The sequence below is a fragment of the Salarias fasciatus genome, chromosome 23 (assembly GCF_902148845.1).
Source record: "Salarias fasciatus chromosome 23, fSalaFa1.1, whole genome shotgun sequence".
Lineage (NCBI taxonomy): Eukaryota > Metazoa > Chordata > Actinopteri > Blenniiformes > Blenniidae > Salarias > Salarias fasciatus.
In genome coordinates, this window is record NC_043766.1 from 35,324,598 (window position 1) to 35,350,396 (window position 25,799).

A 25,799-nucleotide genomic window follows, 5' to 3' on the forward strand; every position below is an offset into this window, starting at 1 on the left:
AGTTGCAACGCAAATTTATTACTGACACGGATCTTATCCATAACCACACTTTCAATGTCCGCAGACATCTCATTAATACGTCTGGAAATTGTGTTATCTGAGAGAGGGACTTTGGCTATTTCTTTTGCCGCTTCGGGTCCGAGCATCTCATTTACAATGGCTTTGCAGGCCGGAAGTATTAATTGTTCTGCCACAGTGTGGGACTTTTTTGATTTAGCCACAAGTTCAGCAACGTGGTAGCTGGCTTTAAGGGCTCTCTCATTTACTTTTGCAGTTTTTCTCATGAAAGTTGCCTGTTTCTCCGTATGGTCACGCAGGCGAACAAAATACTCCACATTTTTGTTTTGAAGTGATGGGTGTTTTGTTTGGAGATGGCATTTAAGCTTACTTGGGACCATGGCGCTGTTGGAGAGCTTTTCACCACATACTAAGCACAACGGAGTTGGTGCCGTCGCATCTCCTGTAAAAGTAAATCCAAATGAAATATAGCTTTCGTTGTATTGCCTCGTGCCGGAACCTTTGCTGGACGTCACTGTCTTTGCTTTCTTTTGACTTCCACTCATACTAGGGCCTTCATCTGGGTCCACATTTTGTCCAGGGTCCAGTTCCGAGTCCGCATTTTTCAAAAACTTATCCATTGCTTTCACCGTCGTCCTGCTATCCACAATGCCACCGTCAATGCCACCTGCCGCTGCATACATGCATGACTAATTCACTTGTCTCAAAGCGCAAAGCACCAGCAGCAGCTACCTGGTATGGAAGAGTAGCTACTACATTCTGCCAGGCGCGAGACCTCAGAGACACAAAATTGATAATTTCCCACGGCACACCTGACAATATCTCACGGCACACCAGTGTGCCGCGGCACAGTGGTTGAAAAACACTGCTTTATAAAGCATGTAGAAGCATGTATAAAAACATAAAAAATACCAAGGAACCAGAACTCGTGAAATGATTTTACTTCTGTCAACAGCGACAGTTGCTCAGACAGTGGCGCTACCTGGGAGCCGTCCGGCTGCTTTTCCTCGTCGAATCGCGTCTCCGCATCTCCAGCTTTTTCAGCCAATCTCCTTCTCTCCAGCCCAGAATTGCCGACCCAATCCACATCTCGATTGTCCAGAATTTCTCAAAGCAGCCAATCGCGTCTCTCCATCCCCAGAATTGTTCAGCCAACCGACGTCTCTTCTGAGTCGGTGTCCAGCTTACTACGAGCTCGCTAAACAACCAATGACAGGACATGTATCAAGTCAGGATGGGACCCGCTCCCGGTGTGCGCCCCCCTCCCCCTTTTCCCCCTCCTCAAACTCCGTGGAAAAACACAGTGGATTTGCACATCAAGGTAAGTTGATATTAACTTTCATTTAGTCTATATTAATAAGCTACACATACGACACTGTTATAATCACAAGACAGAAACAGTCGTGGCATCGTGGTGACTTGACGTAATGACTCTGGAGAGTTTTTTCATTCATTCGTGTTATCCATGCTTGTTTTTATTCTGTTATTTCGATGCTTGTTTTTTTCCACTTCAGAGTACGTCGAGTTTTTTCAGCTGTTTTAGCTATTTAAAGTTCTGTTTTTGTTGCAATTATTATCATAGCCATGTGAGTATTGTTTGATTATGCAGTGTGCCAATTAAACTATACAGTTTTTATATATTACAATTTCGGAGAGCTTCTCTGAGCTGCAGGGACACATTTTACAGGCCCGACTGGCCTGTAACTGCAATGACTGAAGTCTTTTTTTACTGCAGCTTCATTGTGCTGTTTTATTAGCAAAAATATCAGCTGAGAAATTTCATTGACAATCTTTTATTAATTTGCAGTATATGCATACGATATAATAGAATTTGTGCTTTTTGAACTTATGTACCTACAAATAATAATGACAGCAATTTAACACATATTAGTAGTAGCTATTTATTAGGTATAAACTCTCACTGGACTTCTTGGTGTAACGTGTGCATGTATTCCTCTGTTAATGGTTGATGGCTTCCAAACACAAGAAACACAGAGCGATGGGGGATGACGAATGGGTTTCCCGCCTACGAAGGTTTGCTGCTTCTGGCGTTTGGCCCTCTGAGGCGGGCAATAGACCAGCACCACGCCAGAAAAAGTGGCATGATCTCTATGTCAAGGTATGTTGGACATAATAATCAGCATTTAGTGTGCACTTATTAAGAATAAACTTAATTTAAAAAAGTGTGAGGCATTAAGATATATTCAAATTGCATTCTAGATTGAGAAATGCCCTATGCAGCGGAGGGGACGATCGTCTTTATTTGGCCAGCCGCAAACTTGTAGCTGCGGTTTCCATGCAAATAAGGTATGTTGGTATCTCGTGAAATGAATGTGTTTTATTCTGTATGAATGAATGAATTTTTCTTCCCTGTGCTCTTGCAGCCTTCCGCCAGTGTCCCGGTCACATCCCCCAGCGCTCCAGATTGTCCAGGTCCGTCAACAACATCATCTGGACAGACTGCTCCCAGAGCCCCTTTGACTTTGGCATCGGTAAATGTTAATGATGTTACAGGTGTTGGTAATTGCAAAAATATTTAGAGAAAACATGTTGAAGGAAACACTATCAAACTTTTTCTGCCGTTTACAAAGTCAAGGTTTGCCACGTCTCATGGTGCTGCCTTGACACCAAACCTGAGTTTGGCGAGAAAACATGTCAGCGAGGTAATGTAGCAGCAGCACGGTGTTGTCCGGCTCATTTCAATGGATGATGTTTTTAGCTGTTCTCTCTCCCTCTCTCATCAGGCCTCCAGCTCTTCTGTGTCCTCCAGCACCCCTGCAAGTGCCACGACAAGCAGAGCACAGTCGCCTGCCCGCAGTCCCAGGACATTTATTCAGACGGTCTCTCCTCTGTCTCTTCCTCCCTCACCTGTGGCAAAGCGGCCCTCTGCCACCTCCATCCCACCAGCGACTGAGAGAGCGCTGAGGAAGTTTTCACTCCAGTTACTTTCTTTCCATTGATGTTTTACAAAACTTAAAGTAATAATGGCATCCTCATTATTTTGTCTTCACATTGCTGTCTTGAAACAATTAGGAAGCATCAGCCTCATCCTCAGCTCCTCCAATCCCACTGTCCTCTGCTACGACCTCTGCGTGTGTCCCATCTGCTCCACCTCCGACTGCTCCACCTCCGACTGCTCCCTCTGAGCTCTCCACATCCGACCCTGTTCACGCTCCAGCAGGAGAAGCACAGACAGCTCCAGGTTCTGAGCTTTACTGGCTGCCAGCGGAGATGAAAAAAAATATACCAGCTCAGGATCAGAGATGGATTTCAGCCGCCATCTGGAAAAACCAGCGACTGCGAGTAGACCTGGAGTTGTGGTCCGCACCACCAGAGCCTGCTCTTATTTACCATCGGGCTCCTACTCCAGAGCGGTTTTTCACCCACAAGCTCCTCCTGTGGATGCCGTATCACTTGTGGAAAGTGAGGCTGCTCTGCCCTGTGTGCAGAAAGCAGCTCACAGGTGCTGGTGTCCACAAGAGAGCGCGCAAAGTCTTGGATATTGACAGTAATTACATTTTAATCACAGAGACTCTGAGATGCAACTCAGTTGGGTGCAAAACAAATGACATCTCCTCCAGCAAGACCATCCTTGACCAGCTGGATATGGCTCACAGGCTGGAGTTCAGGCTGATCCTGACGCAGAAGTGAGTAAACCAGATTGATAAATGTTTGGAATCAAAGCAGATTGATCGTTAACTGTGTTTATTAATTCTGCGTGTCTCTTTTGTTTATCTTTCTCTTTCTTTTACCAGATTTGCATGTGACATCCGTGTCATTAGGTTTTTGAGGGAGAGGACGCTGGGAAACAGCCCCACACGTTTGGTGAAACAGCTGAAAGAAAACCACAGCGAGGAGTGGCTGAAGCGCCTCTGCCGATATCTTGGGGCATGCTCTGACTTTGCAGCTCGGCCCAGCTTGCTCCCCGTCACATTCCAGGAGCCTCTGAGCCAGTAGCAGTACCAAGTCACCGCTGGATGTTGGCTCTGTATGGGCCAGACATTTTGAGCAGGCTGGACCACATTAAAACCACAATAACGTCCACATTTGGCACCATCCTGAAAATGGACTCCACCAAAAAGGTAGATCACTTCGATGGACATCCTTCGATATGAAATTATTATTTTCAGTCATATATGACAACACTAAATATTAAACTCAACTCTGAATGCTGTGTTTTTATGAAGATGAAATGTGATACTAATGTGCTTTTTCCCATCTCAAATCACAACACTGTATGTGGGCTTTTGTGTCATTATAGATCACCAAAAAACTGTCTGGCGTTGCCAGAGGGACTGGTCTGTGGCTCTCATCAGTGAGTAATGAGGTGGGCCAAATCCTCATCAGTGTCTTGACTGCTCAGGAGGGTCCTGGGCTCCACATGATGGAGCTGCTGGGCTCATCCGGCGCTACAGTGATGCTGGAGTGGCTCCTCCTCAGCTCCTCTATGTTGACACTGACTGCTGCACGCAGCAAGGAGAACAGACAAAGCTGAAAGAGAGGTTTGGTGGGTGGCCAGATGTTGTTGTAAAACTTGACATCTACCACTTCGTGCGGCGGCTGGCGTCTGGATGCACAAATGAGGCACATCCCCTGTACCCCACCTTCATGGCCAAGCTGTCCTGCTGCATCTTTGAGTGGGACAGCGGTGATGTTTCCTTGCTGCGGAGGGCCAAGAGGGAGCAGCTGAGGAGAGAAGGTGTTCCTCACTGATAAATTGGTGGACCAGCAGATCACCAAAGAGGACCTGGCCCTGCACTGCAGAAGACGGACAAGAGGAGAGCCACAGACCGTCATCATGATTGAGGGGCTGCTTAACGAGCTGATGGGTGTGAAGGGCAGAGACCTTCTTGGTGTGCCTCTCTTAGACCAGGAGAGGATGCAGAACATTTGGAGAGTCCAGAAAAGGCACATAAAATGCATTCAAGACCAACCAGGTGTGCTCCTGTACACCCAGACTGGAAGTACCACCACCAAGGAGGGCATCATTCTCCCAAAATACCGATGTGCCAGGGGGTCGTCGTCACTGGAATCTTTCCACTGTCGTCTACAGAGGTTCATTCCAGGTTTGTATTAATCCCTTATTCATCAGCAAGGTAAATGTGATAAGCTTTACATTATTGCAATGGAGACACAGTGTCTGTATTGCAAACTCAAAAAAAAAAAAAAAAAAATCAACTGCTTACAGTGTTTATTTGTTTTAATCTATTTTTAGGAACAAGTGCCAACAGTGTGAATTTCCAGCTGTACCTCCTGGATGGCCTCAACAGATGGAACCAGGACAGAGAAGCTGCCTCTCTGGCAGTCCAGACCTCGTCACTGCGAAGCTACTCAGGTGACCTTGTTCCCTGTGTCAACACCTACAGTACCAAGGTGCTCGGAAGGAAACTCGTCCCTTCTTTCCAACCTCCGTCTGTGTACACGGGTTGAGTTCAGAATTTCCCCTCATGTGCTCTTAAATACATAAAAAACAACATGATTAATTAGTTGCCATTGTTTTTTTTTTTTATCAATTTTCTTTTCTACTTTCTATCCCAGGAGAGCTGATAGGTATCGATTACCTGTTCAGGCAGACAGGAAGGGCCATGCAGAACACAGAGCCTGACACCGAGGAGACCGACCAGCTGCTGGAGGACATTGGCACAGAGGGGGAGTTTGAAGACGAAGGCCTTGAAGATGCAGACGGAGACCCCACCGTAGGATCCTTGGACACCACAAGCCCATCTTCTCAGCCACCACCAACCATCACCTCCCCAGTCTGTGTTGTGGAAAGCCCCACCTTTCCCCAACCTCCTGCATCTGATCCCATCTCGTCTGCCCCATGCCTCCCTGCTCCCACCCACCTTCCAGCTGCTCTGCTGACCTCTACAGTTGCTGTGAGTATTGGTGATAGTCTTATCTGGAACACCTGCTACTTATGATATTCTAAAATGACTTTTAATGTGTTTTATTTTTGGTTGAGTATAAAGTTTTATTTGTGATACAATCTTTTTCAGACTGTGGATTTGAGTACCACCAGCTCAGACTCTGCGCCTCTCCCTCCCACTGTCACCACTGCTGTTGCCACTGCCACAGCTCCACCTGCTGCTCTCTCTGCTCCCTCTGCTACTTCCTCTGCTCCATTTGCAAAGAGCCGGGCACACTCTCACAGACAGGTGGGATGTTCTTGTTAATCCTTGGATACCATATTTTTTTTATTACAACGGTCTATTACTAATGGTCATCTTATCTTCTGTAACAGTCCAGTGGTGCATCATGTTCCACTTCCAGCAAAGCCTCTGCTGCTCCTCTTCCCACCACCATCACCACCTCTGTCTCCACTGCTTCAGCTGATGTTCCTTGCAGGCCACCAGCTATGAGCCCAGCAGCACCTGAACAGGAGGTAATATCAGGTTATATTGCACTTAAATGTTATGTTTTTGCTTGTAATAGGATTGTTTTTAATTGTCCATTTACTGTTACATTGTCAGGCTGTGGATGAGCATAATATTCCAGGGATGGACCGAGTGAACAGCCTGGCAGAGTACTTGGTGGCACTGTGGACTGAAAATGCACAGACCCTTTCTAATCAGCAGGCCAGCACCATCATTGCTCTGTGGCAAAATTTACTGCCACATGATCAGCAGCGTGTGGCCCACGCCGCTCGGCACCAAGTGCGCCTGACCACCGGGCGGTATAAACAACCCAAGTCCAAAGCAGAATTTACACCAGGGGTGGAGAGCATGACCCGCTGTGTCCTCGGTTCCTCGGGATCTCCTGCCCAGTGGCCAGACTGTTGTCGCCTGGTGGAATCAGTCTTCATAAAGCTCTGCAACATTCACAAGAGCCCCCCAAAAAAGGATGGACATGCTCTCACGAGGTGGACATTGATTCTCAGGGACTACAACAAAATTAGGCAGCTGGTCCTTGGCAACGGCATGGTAATGCAGGATACCACCATTCAGCTGTATGCAGTCAACCAAACAACTCTGACGCAGTGGCACAATAAAAGACTAAAGCGACAGGACTGCAGAATTTTGCTGCAGGGGGTCAATCTGCCTGCCCCAATTCCTGTAGCTTCCACGCCTCTGCTACCACCTCTGGTACGACCCACTGCTGCACCAATACATCCTGGCCCGAAACTTTTGTACAACTTCCCTGAAAGCACAGCAGGTGTCGTGGAATTTTATTTTAAAAAGTATCCTAGGCCAGTCACGGTGCAAAAAACCCCACAAACATATATTCCAGAAAAAATGTAAAATCCTCAAGTATATCCATTCTTGGTTCTTGAAGTCTTCCATCGTAGTTCTCCTCAGAAAAATCAGGCAGAGTCAGAGTCAGAATGCAAAAGGAGGACTTTATTCCCAAAAAACCCTCCTGGCAGTCAGGTTGACCAAAAGAACTGATGCGCCGATCGCTCTCCGCTCCATCTATTTATACTATTTCTTGGGGGTTCGTTGCTGCTTAATTAGTTCTCCTTCAAGACACAATTGTTCAAACATTCGTTGAGTCTCCTTCAAGACACAATTGTTCCCCCCTCCCTACAAAGGTCAATTTCCGTGACCCCTTGGGAGGCCCTCTCAGCCTCCAAGTCTCCAAATGCCAGGTGTTGTGCAACAAATCATAGTGTCACATTTCTTGTCCAATGAGCCTCATTTGCACCAGAGGGAGACAGAGAGACAATTGACCTAAAGTCTTGACTTTTGAAAAAACAAACTGTCCAGCTGCCAAGAGGCTGCCGTAAAAATAAAACATGGCAGGCTGGCAAACAGAAAAAGGATACATGTCTTTTCTACGCCTGTGTCTACTAGCACACTATAACTAACAGAGTCATGCATTACATGAACAATAGTAAATAACATAATATAATAAGCATGATGTAAAGAATATTATAAAATTATACAACACAGGGCAGGCTATACTCAAGAGAAGACACCCTGCATCGCCATCTGTGAGTGCTCCACCAGCAGTTCGCCCAAGGCTGTCTGCTCAGAGGCAGATCTTTCCCAGGCAGGCACCACCACCACCACCACCACCACCACAACAACAACCACAACCACTTCCACCACAGCTACCACAGCCTATGTTGATCCCTGTACCTGTTGTTTTCAATCCCACACTTTCCACAAGCCCCTCCATATTCCGGGCTCCACTAGTCCATATGCCGGGACCAATTGCATCTGCTGGCCCTCTTCCTCCTCCTCCCCCCACTCGCAGGGCTTACAAACGGACGGTTGAAGAAAACAAATGTGGCCAGTGTCACCAGCCCCGCACCAAGGACAGTGGGCACAGCCAGTACTATGGTCATGTGTCCTGCCCACAGAATGCTGGTGTGCCACTTGACCAGTGGATGCAAGAGATGCGGCAGAAGAGGACCAAGGAGTGATGGAGTCTGGGACTCTGAATGTTGTAAATAGTTTTACATGTTCTTCGCACGGCTATTCTATTATTATTAATCTTTTTTTTTTAAATAGTGTTGTATATAATTGTGTGGAAATACTTTGGTGTGCATAGTTAGCTCTTTGTGTCATACTCAAATGATATGTTTGTATTTTTCAATAAATCTGGCCTTTATTTTTGCAGCAGTGCTTTCGGTTTGTTATTCACATAAATATCTGTTTAGTAAAGTAAAACAAACAGACCTTTTTGCAATGTAGAGATAATATGACAGGCCAAGATCATGTATTTAAAATCATTTTGTAACTGATAAAATTTACCTTGTTCTTTATGAGGGTATCATTACAACTAGAAAAGCTTTTTAAAGAAAGCCTGTCTTCTTATGTAGCTTTGTAAATATCACAGTTATAAAAGCAAGTCTGACCAGACAATAAATGTACAAAAAGTGACTAATATTTTCATAACAAACTTAGTTTTATGTCAAAGTTTAGCAACAGCCGCTTAAAAGTAGTTCTCATATTTGTGTCATCAGCGGGGCTTGAACCTGTGACTTTCGGAGTCACATCTTCCCCATCAAGCACACAGGCACTGAAAAATTTTCCCTGTATATTTGAAATTTCAGGAAGAAATTGGCTCCAAGTAGATCATAAAAGCAGCAAAAAGACAAGCAAAATTGAAAGAAGTGCTCAATTCTCCATTTTTCTCCATTTTTTCCTTCTTTTCCTCCTTTTTCCTTCTCCCCCTTTCTCCCCCTCTTCTTCCCCTTCTTTTCCCTTCTTCCCCCCCCTAGACAGACTATTGTTCCCCAGCTTTGGCGCAGGTCGTCTCATAACCGGAAGGTTGGCGGTTCGATCCCTGCTCCCAGAGGTGTAAAACTGTCATTGTGTCCTTGGCGCCCAGACCAAAATCCAGGGTGCAGCTGCTCTGACGGGGGCTTAAAGCGATACTTCAACATCTTGGCAAATTGGCCCATCTAGGGCAATTTGGTAGTCATTTAGAACAGCCTACTTACTTTTTTTGTGAGGGCGAGCTGTTGTTTATTCAGCGGTAGGTCTGAGGAGAGCTTCACGGTGGACATAATGGACATGGACGGTACAGTTGCTTCCCTCGTCAAACTCATCAAATACACAATCTAACAACCCCAAAACAACTTTGGCGGACACGTTATAATCTGCATATTCACTACGCTGTGAAATATTAATGCAAAATTACCAGATTGAGCATTTTTTGCAAAGATTGCTAAGATGGAACTACTTACTAAACATAACGTCTGGGCGTAGTGATTTCAAAAGAAAAAGTAGTTCCCAGTATTTGCTTCAAAGTCATAAGGCTACAATATTATTTGTTGGTGTTCCACAGCGTAGTGAAAATTACATTTTTTTTCGTCATCTCCACAAAAGTGGTAAGGCAATCGTAAGACAAATTTTCTTGAAAATTGAAAAGAAAAATTTCTTAATTTCCACTTCAAAAATGGGGTAAGACAAATGTTTAGTGAATATTGCTTTTTTTTTTTTTTTTATAATTTCAACTTTAAGAAAGTGTTAATGCTATAGTACGATTATTTTTAATGAAAATTGAAAAAATAATTCCTAATTTCCACTTTTAAAAATTGGTAAGTCTATATTTACACCAATGTATATATATATATATATATATATATATATATATATATATATATATATATATATATATATTTTTTTTTTTTTTTTAATTTACTTTTAATTTTTTAATTACTTTATAAAGTGGTAAGGCTATAGTAAGACCATTTTTAGTCAATTTTTTTTTTTTTCCGATAGGAGGGGGTATTAGTGCTTCTTCGCCCTCTAGTATTGCCCAAAGTTGGATGGCGAAAGCAGTGTAGCCCTGGGCAATTATAGTCTGTGGTGACTTCAACATTGATCTGGGTAATAATGCAGCGTCAAATGACTTTAAGAATTATATGCAGATGGCAGGACTATGTCCTATGATTACAAAGCCAACTAGAATTACTACCCATAGCGCAACCATCATTGATAACATATACACAACTTTACATGGAGACATAATTAGTGGCATTCTTATGACCGATGTGAGTGATCACCTACCTGTATTTACTATTTTTAAAAAATTGTGCATTACCCCTGAACGAGAAAAAACTTCAATTTTTATACGAGACAAATCCAATAAAGCCATTGAGGCATTCAGAGAGGATTTAAAGAAACAAAATTGGGAGCAAGTTTATACAGGAGATTTAAATAATGCCTACAACACTTTCATGGAGATACTTATTAATTTATACAACAAAAATTGCAAAATAACCAAAGTTGCTTGTGTCGAGAAAAATACTATTAATAACCCATGGATGACAAGTGGTCTGAAAAACGCCTGTAAGAAAAAAAATTATCTCTACAGAATGTTTCTCAAACTAAGAACAAAAGAAGCCGAGGTTCGGTATAAAAAATATAAAAATAAACTGATATCAATTCTAAGACAGCAGAAAAAGGATTACTACACAAAATTAATAGAGAAAAGCAAAAATAGTACAAAAAACACATGGAGTGTAATTAACACAGTCTTGCACAAAGGCAAGGTTAAACCCACAATTCCAAACCATATAACCAAAAACAAAATAGACATTTTTGAAAAACAGGACATTGTAGAGGAATTTAATAATTACTTTGTGAATATAAGAAAAAATCTATCTCAAAATATCCCAGACGAAAACATAAATAGTGGAATAATACAAAATAATGAACGTAGCATCTTTCTTGAGCCTGTACAAGCAAATGAAATATTCAGTATTGTTCGTAAATTTCCAAATAAAAATTCCAATGACTATACAGACATGAACATGTCACTGATAAAACAAATAATAGATGTTGTGATTGAACCCTTTAAATACATCTGTAACTTGTCATTTACCACAGGAACATTTCCAGAGAGTATGAAAATAGCCAAAGTAATTCCACTTTTCAAAAAAGGAAATAAAAATGATGTCTCCAATTACAGACCTATATCGTTACTTCCTCAGCTCTCAAAAATTTTAGAAAAATTATTTGTGATCACATTAAATAAATTTATTGTTAAACACAACATTTTAAATAACAATCAATATGGATTTCGGACTAATCACTCAACCGCCACAGCAATTATGGAACTGGCAGAAGAAATTACAAATGCAATGGACAAGAAACGTTTCTTAGTAAGTGTCTTCGTAGATCTTCAAAAAGCATTTGATACTCCAGATCATGACATATTGCTGTATAAATTACATAAGTACGGTATAAGAGGTGTTGCTCACGAATGGGTCAAAAGCTATTTAAAAGACAGAAAACAATTTGTTCAAATCAACGATATAAAATCTAAAAATGGAAACGTAACTTGTGGGGTTCCTCAAGGATCCGTCCTTGGACCAGTACTCTTTCTTCTTTACATCAATGACATCAACACTGCTTCCAGCTTATTGAAATGCATCTTGTTTGCGGATGATACTACTTTGTATTATGCTGGAGACAATATAAATGAAGTATTAGAAATTGTAGAAAAAGAGTTTCAGATTGTTATAAAATGGTTCAACGCTAACAAACTATCTTTGAACATCAGTAAGACCAAATATATGATTTTCAGTTGCAGAAGGACAGACGTTGACACAACACTGACAGTGGAAGGTATAGAGATCGAGAGAACAAAGGAAATTAAGTTCTTAGGTGTATTGCTGGATGAACAACTAACATGGAAATTAGGGCTGGGAATCACCAGGTACCTCACGATACGATACTATCATGATATTTTGCCCACGATAATGATAATATCACGGTACAGCGATTCTGCGATAATCGATACATTGCAATAGATGTCATTCACGATACACCACAATATGTCACTGAAGATATTTAGAATTTATTGACCAGAAAACATTTCAAATGAATTACAAAATGCTGTCAATTTCACATAAAAAAATACACGTGAAATGAGTGAAAACAGTAAAACAAAGTGCACAGTAGCTCTTCTTCGGAGCTTGCAAAAGCGTATATCCATGCATGTGAAAAATAAACATTGTGGTCACTGTCAGTGCATTAGAACTTCAATCAGCTGGGTGGTCTATGAAAATCTGGACACACATTTCAACTCTTACTTATCACTGTAAGTTTAACCTAAAGCTGCTCTGCAGACTGCACATAAATTTCAGTGCTAACACTGATATCAATTTGTTCTATGTAAACTTCAAAACCTGAAAACATTGAACTTGTGCTTGGTGCTTGAACTTGTTTTGAGTTTAACCTAATCATGTACTGCACATATATTTCAAAACTGCATGTTCTTTTTCAGGAAGAGCAACTGGTCAGCATGCTCAGAGCTGAGACAGCTTCTCTGAGAGCTGATTATGCCACCAGCAGTCGAAAAGACCCGCTCTGCGGGTACGCTAGTCCCTGGGACACACAGATGTCTTTGGGCCAGCTTGGCAAGGAGTGGGTAGGCCTGAGCATGATGTTTCCACCAGTCCAATGGGTCATCAGTCAGTGGTAGGGGTGGGGCGTCTAGGTATCGCTTGACCTCTGTTTCAGCTATGGAAGTAGCTGAAAGTTGATGGTGGGTGGTCTTGAACGTCTGCCCAAGGAGATCTTCAAGTGCAGACTTCCTCCTCTTTGATGTGTGTGCATTGGTGTCTTGAGTCTGCTGCTGCTCAGTGCTTCCCTCCTCGTCATGGGTAGAAAGAGAGCTCACCTGAGAGTCATCCATTGTTGCATCTTCCTGTAAGAAAATGAACAATGACTATTATAATTTCAAAACATGTTTTAGGTCATATCAAATCAACTATTACGATTAAGTTTACATTTATATGCAAGCCTTATTGTGCATTTATTGATTAGATAATGGCAATGTGGCAGTACTTATATTACAAAAGATTAGAAGGAAGCTAAGAGAAAATAAACTGTTTCCATTAAAATCCTTTTAACAATACCTTCAGAGCAGCAGACATTGTCATCAGTTTGGCATGTGTGGCATGAACATCTTCTGGCGACAGGAACTGCAGAGACTTAAACCTGGGGTCTAAGGCTGACGAGATGTGCAAAATGTGTTTCTCCTCTGTGGAGTCATAACGCTTCAGCAGATCTTGGTGGATGGTGGTCTTAATCTCTCTGATGAGTGGGGAGTCTTCTGTGATGCTGGTTGTGTCACTCAAAAGCTGGGCATGGAGCAGAGCACTGTTGGAAATGGTTGGGTTCTTTTCTTCACACATTATCTTCGTTGCCACCAGCATTGACTTGAGGGCTTGTACAATCTGTTCAGCATTTGAGATGTCGGTTTCATTCAGGGTGCAGACGTCAGTTGTACCCTTTCTTACCTTGATAAAAGAACACAAGACAGAGTGGAATTTTCATTAAAAAACATGAATTTGACGTACACTTTGAATCTTTATTAGACATTATACAATTTGATTGTAACCTAAATCTACTAAAATTCACCTTCTCTACAAAAACAGAACAAAGCTTGAAATAATAGACAATGATCAAATTTCAAAATGTCATTTATTCACAATCACATTTGTTATTCTACAACCTAATCTAAATTTCATTTAAAGGATAAGTTCTGGCATCTACGCATATCTAGACACCTACATCTGGATATCTATGTCTATATGTCTAGGCGGTAGTGTGACGAGAGCTACGGAAGCCGCAGTGTTGTTTTGTGTGTGTGTTTTTTCGACTGCCGATCCTAACGCATGCTTCTGATATCTGCTCTTGGAATAAACATCCTCACACTGCCAGACGCCTCTGGACTGAAAGCTTTGTTCACGGCTGCCGCGCGCATGCACAATACGGCTCATTGTTTCCGGGGCAACCTGAGGCTATACGGCGCTTTTTTTTGCCAGTGTAGTGTAAAATGGACAAATATCTGTCGGATGAAGATTTTGTGTACGAGAACTTTGAATGATTTTCTCTTTAGCAGGGTTTCCCCCAGAAAACTTGCTAAGCCTGGTGGTTGGACTGAGAAGCCCACCGTGTTTATGAAAAAAAAAAAAAGTTACAAGTTGACAGAAATTTTGAAATTATGACTACTTTGTGTTATTGTCAGCATTTATTAACATTACTTAAGTGCTGAGTCTTACAGAAAGCCACAATCTTAAAATAAAGCTTTAACAAACACAAAAAATAAAATTAAAATAAATATGTGTTTTCAATTAAGTTAAATCCTAGTGAATCTTAAAACAAGCCTTTGCTGTTCACATTAAAAGGTAAAATAAATTAACAGAAATAAAAAAAAGTGCAAACACGATCAAGGTGTAAACACAGGGCACTCAGAGGCTGAAGAGGCTGGGCTGTGTGACCTCGTCTACTTTTTGAATGAAAAACTAAAGAAACATTACTGAAAAATTATTAGATTGCTTACAGTTAATAATATTCTTATGTTCTTCAAGTATTTGTTGTTTCTATGGAGTTCACAGCAGCGCATAAGTCCAGCAGTACCTCCTTCAGTCCAGCAGAGGGTGCAGTGTTACTGTTAGATGTATAGTGCATTGTGAAGAACGTAGAAAAACAATGTGTATGAATGGAATCTCCCAGAATGATGAAGCATGTTGTTCGTGGCTGCTTCATTAAACAGAAGCACCGCAGTGCCACCGTTTGGACAGTAAATCGTTTTGAGGATAGAACACGAACCATTTTGGATTAAATCAGCTAGTTTTTGATGTTTGCCAACGCGACTCGCAGAAGCAGAAACACTTCGGCTTCCGTAGCTGTCATGGAGGAGAGGCTGAGCGGACCATGATGGAATATTGGTGAAACTAATGAGTTTTTGGACGATTAAAGCCGTTTTGCTAGCGGTGCTAGCATACCCAGTCTGCTCACAGTATATGGATGTGCGCCGCTCGATTTTGGATCTAACTTTCTTCCGAAGCACTGTTTGGATCAGAAAAGCCTTCTGGGTGAGTATATTGTTGTACTTCATTCCATAAACAACGTGAAAACTATTTAAACCGAACTTATCCTTTGATATAATCTGGCATACACACAAAACAGATGAACACACAAATATTTTAAAACAGTTTTGGCTTCATCAGTTATATATATATATGTATATTTGGAAAAGCAACTTACCTCAGGAGATAAGAGGGCGGCACATACTGCCGGCTGCTGCTCCAGAAACCTGACCAGCATCTCGTAGGCGCTGTTCCACCGCACCGCAACATCTGTAATCAGTTTATGTTGCGGTAGTTCAAGCAACCTTTGGTTTTTCTTCAGTGCGTCGGCAGCTGTGGTGCTTCTATGGAAGAATGTAGAAATCCTGCGGACCCTCGCAACAAGTCGAGCAACAGCCGTGACTTTCAAGGCATGCTGTGAGGCGAGATTCAGTACATGTGCGAAGCACCGAACATGTTGATATCCAGTCAGCTCAACAGCAACAGTCATGTTGGATGCGTTGTCTGTAACAACCACTGGATCTTTCCCGGTAAGCTTCCACTCCACCGTGGCCTTCCGGATGACTTCGGCAATGTTAGCACCGGTGTGAGACTCAGACATCACCCAGGTCTGGAGAACGTAGGACTGCAGTTTCCACTCGTGAATAAAATGAGCAGTGATTGTCACGAAGGACTCTGTGGCTCTGGAAGTCCAGCCGTCGCACGTAAGTGCGACCCTTTGAGCAGACTGAAGTGCATCTTCCACTTTGGCTCTTGTTTCAGCATATAATGCAGGAATAGCTTTCTCAGTGAAGTATTTCCGAGAAGGAATGTCATATCTCGGTTCCAGTGTTTGCAGCATCTGACGGAAACCTTCATTTTCGACTATGCTGTATGGTCTGAGGTCTTTACAAATAAAATAAGCAATGGACTTGGTAATACTTGCAGCCCGCGGTGACGAGGACATAAGCTTTGCTTTGAGGATGGCACTGATCGTAGGCTGGCTTGTAGAAGTGTTAGCATTCTCACTGTTAGCCGTCTTCTCCACCACAACGAGATCGGGATGATGACGAACCAGGTGGCTTTGCATGTTCGTTGTGTTGCCTGTATATTTTACTTTCGCAAAGCAGTTCTTGCAGATGGCGAACTCTTTATCAAGTGTTGTTCCTGTGTCGCTTTGGTAAAAGCCAAAGTGGGTCCACACTTTAGATTTGAAGTTTGATGGTGCATCTTTCACGCACTTTTCTCTGCCGCTTGAATTTCCCCCGCTTTGCGCCATTTTCATCGTCTCCTCCTTCTTCTTCTTTGTCCTCTTCAGAGTCTGATTTCCGGTAGCATCACCTGCCAGAATACAAAACACTTCTCATTCAAGCGGCATTATTTTGAAGCTTGAAAAAAAAATGCAGCAGGGTTTTGTAAAATAATCAGTTTAGAATGTGTTCATGTTTACTACACATAAGTGAAAATATAGTATTTAAATATCAATACCTGGCGCTTGTGTATCGATGACGTGGCGTTAGGCGAAATCTCGCGATATCTCGTAATATCGATATTTTGGCACACCCCTAATGGAAATCCCATATAGAGTACGTTAAAAATAAGATTTCTCAAAACAATGCTGTTCTGTACAAATTGAAAGAGTCACTTCACAATAATTCTTTGTTTCTGTTGTACAATTCATTGATTATACCATATCTGACCTACTGCGTTGAAGTCTGGGGAAATGCTTGTAAGACCTACATTGAACCACTCTTCCTTTTACAGAAACGAGCGGTTCGTGTGGTGAATGGAAGTGGTTACAGAGACCACACTAACCCAGTATTTATAAAATTGAAATCCTTAAAAATTAAAGAATTGGTAGAACTCAACCTTCTTAAAACAATGTATAAAGCTCACCAGAAAAAGTTACCACTTAATTTACAGAATAGATTTGCAAAGTGAGACAGTCAACATAGATTAAGAGGCACTGAAGTTTTCAAACGACCAGAATCAAGAACCAAATTGAAAGAAAGATGCATCACAGCAAAAGGAATCAATTTATGGAATAAACTTGACAGTGAAATTAAGAGGTCTCAGTCCATTCACATCTTCAAGAAATGTTTAAAAGCACAGTTATTGGGAGGGTACGACTCTGTTTTAAAGAATGGTCAAACTTAGAATGATTGTTTCTTTTGAAAATATTTCATTAAGGGTTTTTTTTGTATTTACATTTTGGGAAATGGTTGTATTTGATCTGTAATTATTTGTGAAATGGTCGTATTTGTATTTTGATTTAGTGAAATGGTTGTATTGAATTTTGCATTTTTTTTGTGATATGTTAACAAATCTTGACAAATTGTCATTTATTTTATGTTGATAGGGGCAGACATCATAAGTCTCACTTCTTTCTGTTCCTTTTCATTTCTTTCTTTTAAAAAAGAATGAAACAAATAAAATCAATCAATCAATCTTAAAATTCCCACTTTCTGCAAGTCCCTCGAATGCACCACACACTTGCACAGAATGCACACTTTTAGATCCCTACCCACTTGGGACTTTGCATTGGGGGACTTTGTCAGGACATGTGCCTGTAGGAAGGGCAGTGGTGAGTGTGAATTTGTTTTAGTAGTGCACGATTTGGGAAAAGGTGCGATTGGCAATTGTCCAGATTTCGACCAACTACCTTCTGTAATTAGCGGAATGCCCTCTGGAAGGGCTGCCAAGAATGCACGGCGGAGGTAACTCGCAGATCAACACTTTATTTTCACACATGCATCTGATGATCTTGCAGGTTGCAAACCTGAAACAAACCCCACAATTCCACATCAGTCATGAAATATTGTGCCCCTTTATGCCATGATTGTTCTTAACTTTTAACTCACCGACACCGTGTACACTCTTGAATGAAAACCTCCCAATGAACGCACCACAAACCACGCCCCCTTTCGGCAAGCTTATATACACAAATCCCTCCCACACGCATCAACCACCTGCACGTGTGAGCAAATAATGAAGAATAATCAAACACAAATATGCATCCTTCTTATAAAGCTAACAAAAATATTTCTATCTCTTCCCTCACTGGAAAGTTATACACCTCCCACCTGGTCCACTGATTTCTCAAATCCAAGAGGACCACTACAATCTCTTAAACAAACTAAACTATAAATGAGATTCAACAATAACTTTGAGGACATAACCAAATGCCCATAATCAAATACCCATAACAAACACACTGTCTTGTAATGTTTTAATGTCCTCCACCGAAACACACCACCAGCCTCTCAGAAGGATGGTGGTGGGGGGGTCTTGATCCACAACCGAAACACACCATGGCGGGGAATCCTCTACCGAAACACACCATGGTGGGGAGGTCTTTTATTGCTCCTCCACTGGTAACAAAACTACCAGCCTCCTAACGTCCCTGTGTAGGATAGTAGATGGGCATTGTCCGACTGCCCAGCTCCTCTTGGACCGGCCACAGAAGACGGGAAGGGTTTGACATGTCTTCACTTTAACATCCCGCACAACACCTTTGCTGTCTGGACATGCCCCCACAACTCGACCCAGTCTGAACCGACCCCTGAGTGCGTTTTGGTCAGCCAACCACACCAGATCCCCGATCTTGACGTTCCGAGCAGGTGCATGCCACTTTTGACGGACAAACAGTCCAGGGCCTGCCAGCTGGATCCATCGCCTCCAGAACTTGTCCACCTCAATCTGGATGGCCCTCAGACGCACGACAGGGTAGGCTGGATACTCGAATCCACGAGTATCTCCACTGGGCCCAGCACGACCAAGTAGCAAAGAGTTGGGAGTGATGACTTCCACGGCCCCATCTTGCACCTGGGCCCTAGCGCCAATAGGTCTTTCGTTTGACAGGTTGGCAGCTAGATAGAGGAAGGTTTGAAACTCTAGTACCGTCAGGTTACCTTCCTCACACACACTACTTAGTGCTCTCTTCAGTACACGAACTGCTGCCTCCGCCGCCCCATTGCGATGAGGGGAGTCTGCTGGGTGAAAAACCCACACCCAGTCTGTTCCTTTCGTTGCTGCTTTCTGCTGGATTTGATCCTTGTCTACGCCGTCGAGGAAGTCATACAGATCTTTCAGCACTGGTCTTGCGCCCACAAAGTTGGTCCCTTGGTCCGACCACAGTTTTCTTGGGTGACCTCTGAGCGCTGTGAAACGCTGGTATGTTTTCAGGAACCCTTCAGTTGATAGATCTTCCACGACGTCCGCATGCACTGCTCTTGACGCCATGCAGCTAAACACCACACCCCAAACTTTCATTTTCACTCTTCGCCTCACAGTGTCTCTCACAATGTAAGGACCGAAGAGGTCCAGCGATGTAAACTCGAAAGGTGCAGCTGGTTCTGTGCGTTCGAGTGGAAGCTCACTCATCACCTGCTTACACATCTTAGCTCTGGACTTCCGGCAGTGCATGCATGCATCAATGACGTTTCTTGCCAGTCTTGGCCCCTGTATTACCCAGGCTTTAGACCTCACCCGCAAAACCGTGCCAGCAACACCCTCGTGGTTAGCTTCATGGGCCTCTTGTGTAATGAGGGTGCTAATCCATGCTCTGTAAGGGACCAAGGGCACTCTCGTCTTGAACTGGCAGACACTCTGGACCCTGCCATGGCACCACAGGAGTCCTGAAACTTTGCTCTGGCTGACGACGAGTCTGTTCAGAGTTGTTACAGGAAATGTGACTCCTTTCTGGGAGGCCAGGCACAGGTCTTGGAATGCAGTTTCGAGCTCGTTAACTGTCAGGGCTACCTCCCACCTTGCTGGAACAGGGATCTTTTTAACCTTAGCCAACCACTTCTTCACGGCCCTGCGAACGTAGGCAACTACTCTACAGAGCTTAGCTAGAGAGCTGTACTTCGTTGGGTTCACTTGGTCGATGAGTGCAGCTCCCCACATTGCCTCTGGTTCGTCAGATTCATTTGAGGTTGAATCTGTTTTATTTACTTTTGAATCTGAAACTTCACTGATTCCATCTGTGGTTGCTTGAGCATCACTGACGGGACTTTTTCTCATGGCCACTTTCTTGGCCTGGGCTCTTGTGAGAGTGGCAGAGAAGGCTTTTCTCTGGAGTTTGCTCACAGTCTCTCGAGCATCAGCCGCCACTTCGGAAGCAGATTTCATTGGCCATCCTTCGACTGGACCAGACAGGAATGCGGGGCCTTGTTGCCATGTGCTCTTTCCATCAAGCCGTTCAGGAGAGGATCCTCTTGTGAGCAAATCAGCGATATTGAGCTCTCTGGGGATCCACCACCAGTCACCTACGGGCCCAGCCTTCTGGATTTCTCCCACTCTGTTCGCAAAGAAGGTCTGGAATCCGTAGCTCTCCCTCTGGATGGCTCCCAGTACCGTCTGACTGTCAACGAAGTGGTACCACCTTTCCACATCTATTCGACCGTGCTTCACCACATAATCCTTCAGGCGTGTGGCAAAGACAGCCCCGCAGATTTCAGCCTTCACTGCATCACCTTTTTGGTCAAGTGGCGTCAGCTTGGCCTTGGATTCCACCAGTCGAGTAACCACACCATCAGGTGTTTCCCACCTTAGGTACAGCACAGCACCATAGGACTCACAGCTCCCATCAGAGAATGTGATCCCCCAAGGTTTACCTCTCCAGCCGGAGGGTGTGAGACTTCGGTGGAATCTGACTCTACTCAAACGGATGTATTCTTTGAATAGCTCTATGGCCTTCCCACGGAGTTCGTCAGATAAGGGCTCATCCCAGGTGTCCCTGGTCAACTTGCCAGCTTCCTGGAAGGCTCTTCTCACAAGGATCACACCTTTCTGTTTCAGAGGTGTAGCCAATCCAATTGGGTCATACAGGCCGGCAACTTGGCTCAGCAAACCACGACGAGTCAATGGGTTCGGTGTTTGGACATCCACTTCCTCCTCTGTGAGGTTGACTTCAGTCCTCATCTTCTTCCTCCTCTTCGAGAAGTTAATGGACCCCATCACAAAGAGCTCATCGTCTTGCACGAGGTACCCAACCCCCAGGGCTTTGTTATCTCCCTCCCTTAGCTGGTTGGGCAACACCAACGCCACTGACTTGGTCACTGTTTCTTCCTGCCTCCCACCATGACCAGACCGGACCCAGGGTTTGAGGTAGAAGCCTCCTGTCTTCAGAATCCTTTCCACCCCATCTAGGATCTTGTCTAGGCACTGCGGGTCATTGTGTGATGTCAGGAGATCATCGACATAAGAGTCTTCCTCGATGATCCTTCTTTCTTCGCTCATGTCTGAAAACTGGGGCAACCTTGCAGTCTCCCGCATGGCCACCTGTGCGATGCATCCTGCAGGCTTGTCCCCCATGTTCACTCTCACGATGGCGTAATCTTCAATCTCTTCTTCTGGGGAGTCCCGCCACAGGAATCGATGCACGTGAACTTCTTGTTCCTCCAGCCACACTGAGTTATACATCTTAGTGATGTCCCCAATGGCTGCATGCTCCCCCTCTCGAAACCTGAGAAGTACCGCCCGGATGGGGTTGAGAACATCCGGGCCCTTGAGCAGAATACTGTTCATGCTCACCCCTCTGAACTCCTGACTGCTGTTCCAGACGAGGCGCACGGGCGTGGTCACTGAGTGGGGGTTGGGTGCTGTCAGGTGACTCACCCACCATGTGGCACCGTTCCAGCTGTCCAACACGTCTTTTGTGAGTTTCACAGCAGCCCCCCTCTCGACCATCTCGTGGACTTGCCTCACATAAGCCTCTTTCCAAATGGGGTCTCTCATGAGCTGCTTTTCTGTCTTCAGAAACGTAGCTTCCACGGCCTTCCGGTTGTGAGGAAGGGAGGTTGGGTTCGCTTTCCAAGGGTATTTGGCGTCCCAGTGTGGCTGATCGCTGTGAGAATCACTTTCTCTGAAAGTCAGGCCCGCCCTTATTACCTCCAGCTCCTTCTCATCAGCCAGGGACATCTCTTTCCCACCCGGAGAACACTTCCCACACCGACATCCCCCACAAGCAGGATTACAAGCAGCTCCAATGCTGTCCCATTTCAGCCACTCGAGGATTTCCGTGTTGCATACTGCTGTTGAACAGATTTCCAGCTCACCTTCGCATTCCAGGAGACCTCCCGTCTTCCCCACGGCACGCTCTTCGACCTTGACGGCTAGTGACCTCATAGAACATGCAAAATGAGTCTTTGAGTGCTGTGTGGTTACCTCTATTTCTTCGAAGAGTTGAGGGTGCGTTCCACTCACGATCTTCCCAAGAGGACCGTCCCACAGCACAAGGTCGCCAACTCTCCGCAGACTCTGTGGGGCCAGACGTCCTTCTCTCATGCTGATGAGCAGGTCGATCCTTTTTGGACGAACTAATTCCCCCGGCTTAACTTCTGGGAAAAAGTTCTCCAGCTGGTCAGATGCTATTACACGATGAACTTTGGCGATGTCCTCCATCCCGTAGCAGATCAGTTCATGGAGCCTCAAGGTACCTCGAGATGTCCACACCTTAATTGTGACAAGGTACCGTTTCGTTTTAACTTTCACCTTCATCCTGCCAACACCATACACAACAAGTGAGATGGATTCACCAGTTAGTCCAAGGCTCTCTGCAGCTTGATTTGTAATGTAGTTGGTATCAGAGGCGAGATCTACCAAGGCCCCGAGGCTGTCACCTCTCTTTGTTGTGACAGGGACGAGCATCATGAGGACTGGGTGTTCCCCTAGACCACTCTGTTCGACCAAGTTCTTACCGGGACGCTTTGTTGACGCCTTGTTGGTGCAGGCTCTGCGAACAGCTTCGAGCTGCCATGGAGTTAATCCCAGCTCCGCGAACAAAGCCTCTTGCTCCTCTGTTGGACCGCAGGTTCTCTTCTTCTTCTCTCCTTCGTCCTCTCCCATCACAGAAACCTTCTTCATTTGTGCTTTTGGGCAGAGAAAGTAGTGGTGGTCTGCGGGATTACCATTTTTCCTGCACTCCTCTTTACGACAGAGAAACCTTGGCGTGCACGTACCGCCAGCCTCATGAATACCCAGGCACTTTGTACATGCTTTTGCCCTCTTCAACTGAGCTTTCTTCTCCGCCAGGTGAGCTTTCCTGAAAGTTTTACACCGAAACAGCCTTCCTCCATGTTCCACATCACCACACACAACGCAAGGAGACTGCTGGGTGTTTCTCTTGGTGTCACTCGCAGTAGTTTTAGTGAATGATGTCTTTACGTTCCTCCTGTCACTCATCTTCTCCCGGTAGCTCGGTTTCTCAGGAGCATTGGTAGACCATGGCTTACTGGGGAGCAGCTGCTCCAACCTCACGAGTAATGACTTTTGATCACCCAGGAATAATAAGAACCGATCTAGATAATTACCTGGGTAAACACTGCTGCTGGTGCTTCGTGCACACATAAGCCACTCTCTTTTCATGACATCAGGGAGTTTACTCTCCAATGATCGGATCACAAGCGGGTTTTGCATAGCTTCAACACAGCCCAGGTCTCTGAGATCCTGTGCTGCTCTTTCCACCGCTAGGATTAATTCTAACATCTCTCTTGGTTGGTGGTTCTTTACAGCTGGTCGTGATTGTAATTCCAACACGATTTCTTCTGCTGTCTGTGCTCTATCACCATAATGGTTTTCAAGCTCTCTGAAAATGTCATTTGCATCTCTGCAGCGCATCAACCTGAGTTTGTCTTTCACAACATCATCTATGCTGTCCAGTAGATGGAGTTTTTTACACTCACGTGACCCCGTTGGTTCTGCTTGCACTTGAATACACTCCCACTCAGCCTTCCAGCGCCAATAGTCTCTTCTATCCCCGGAGAACTTCGGCAAACTTATGGGCGTGAGTCTAATTTTGGGCCGGGCAAACTGGAAGGTATTACTCCCTGCATCGTATGCCCCGGAACCACCTTGAAACATGTTGCTATCTTGCCTCACGCTTAGGTTGGCATAAGGTGCAGCATGGGCACTCAATGGTGGAAATGTGATGGCTGGGGGCACAGCAGAACCGTCATAGAACCCACCTCCAGATTGTCGTGTCTGTAGTGTGGGCTGTGGGGTTGGTGGGTGCGTACTGGGTACAGTAGCTGCAACATAACCACTCTTTGGAGGATATGTAACGGCTGCAATCTGTGAAGCAGTAACTTTGGGGATTGCGCCACTAGCGGCGGTAGGCAGAACTTTGGTAGGTGAGGTAAGACAGGTAGTGGTTACAGGTGGGGATGCTGGGCTGGCTTTAGCCAGAGTAGCAGGTTCGTTAACCACACCACCTCCCTCCGAAGCTTCACCCTCCTCGCTGCTGTCATCACTCCCATGTTCTGTACCATCCCTCTTCATACTATCATGATCACGCTTGAATCTCCATTCATCCATCAGTTGCTCCTTGTCCTCCTTTAATGACGACAAGAGCTTCCATCTTTCTTTACCATGCGGGCGATAGTCTTTCCAGGGATGAACAATGTGAGTGAGCTCAGAGAGCTTTCTGTCCAGTTTACTGGACTCAATGCTCTGCTGCTCCCAGGGCACGACTTGGCCTTTCCACTGTTTCTCAGCCAGAGTAAAAGCTGCTTTAAATTGTGTCACAAGTTCTTCTATGTTCTGATCTGAGAATTTGGACCACAACATTTCCATAAGCTTTCCCTCAATCTCACGGTACTTTTGCTCACAGAAGGCCCTCTTTTTAACAGCATCTTGTAACTCATCATCGCCCCCTGGTGACTCTTTCTCCTCCAGTGCATCAATGTAGTTGTTATTTGCATCAAGAAGTTTATTATAATCTTCTTTCACTCTTGATAACTCTTCAGACAACTCAGTTTCATTTAATCTATCAGCACTGACATTTAGACGGTTAACACGCGTTGTAAAAGCCCGTTGTGCGTTTGTGCGTCTCTGTTTCAGACTTTCCAAGTCATACTCGTCGTCCGCCATCTTGGATTCCGGGTGAAACAAACCGCAGTAAAACGGTTGTTTTACAGTGATCGCCTTGTTACTCACTGCCCTTAACGGTCCCGTCGGCTCGTGGCTTCAGCCCCCGTTGCTTGGGTGGTTTTGGTGGCTTTACCCGCTCTCGTCGCGCCGTTTGGTCTCCGCCGGGATGCGTCTACTTCCCGGCCGCCCATTCAATTCCACTCGGCGCGCTGCTCGCTCTCCGCCCGGGGCCGTCGACTTCCTTCTGCGGCTCCGACGGCGGTTTGCAACTGTCCAGATTTCGACCAACTACCTTCTGTAATTAGCGGAATGCCCTCTGGAAGGGCTGCCAAGAATGCACGGCGGAGGTAACTCGCAGATCAACACTTTATTTTCACACATGCATCTGATGATCTTGCAGGTTGCAAACCTGAAACAAACCCCACAATTCCACATCAGTCATGAAATATTGTGCCCCTTTATGCCATGATTGTTCTTAACTTTTAACTCACCGACACCGTGTACACTCTTGAATGAAAACCTCCCAATGAACGCACCACAAACCACGCCCCCTTTCGGCAAGCTTATATACACAAATCCCTCCCACACGCATCAACCACCCGCACGTGTGAGCAAATAATGAAGAATAATCAAACACAAATATGCATCCTTC

The 25,799-nt window shown here is 44.5% G+C and overlaps 1 protein-coding gene and 1 long non-coding RNA gene across 3 annotated transcripts in view; one reads left to right on the top strand and one right to left on the bottom strand.

Moving 5' to 3' along the window:
- The window catches only part of LOC115382236 (stonustoxin subunit alpha-like), an 829,400-nt gene that overhangs the window by 327,929 nt on the left and 475,672 nt on the right, over positions 1–25,799 (bottom strand). The window lies entirely within an intron of this gene.
- Positions 3,589–4,365, top strand: LOC115382256 (uncharacterized). Its single transcript, XR_003930516.1, has 3 exons — positions 3,589–3,665; positions 3,774–4,100; positions 4,280–4,365. It is a non-coding gene; the product is annotated as an uncharacterized LOC115382256 (long non-coding RNA).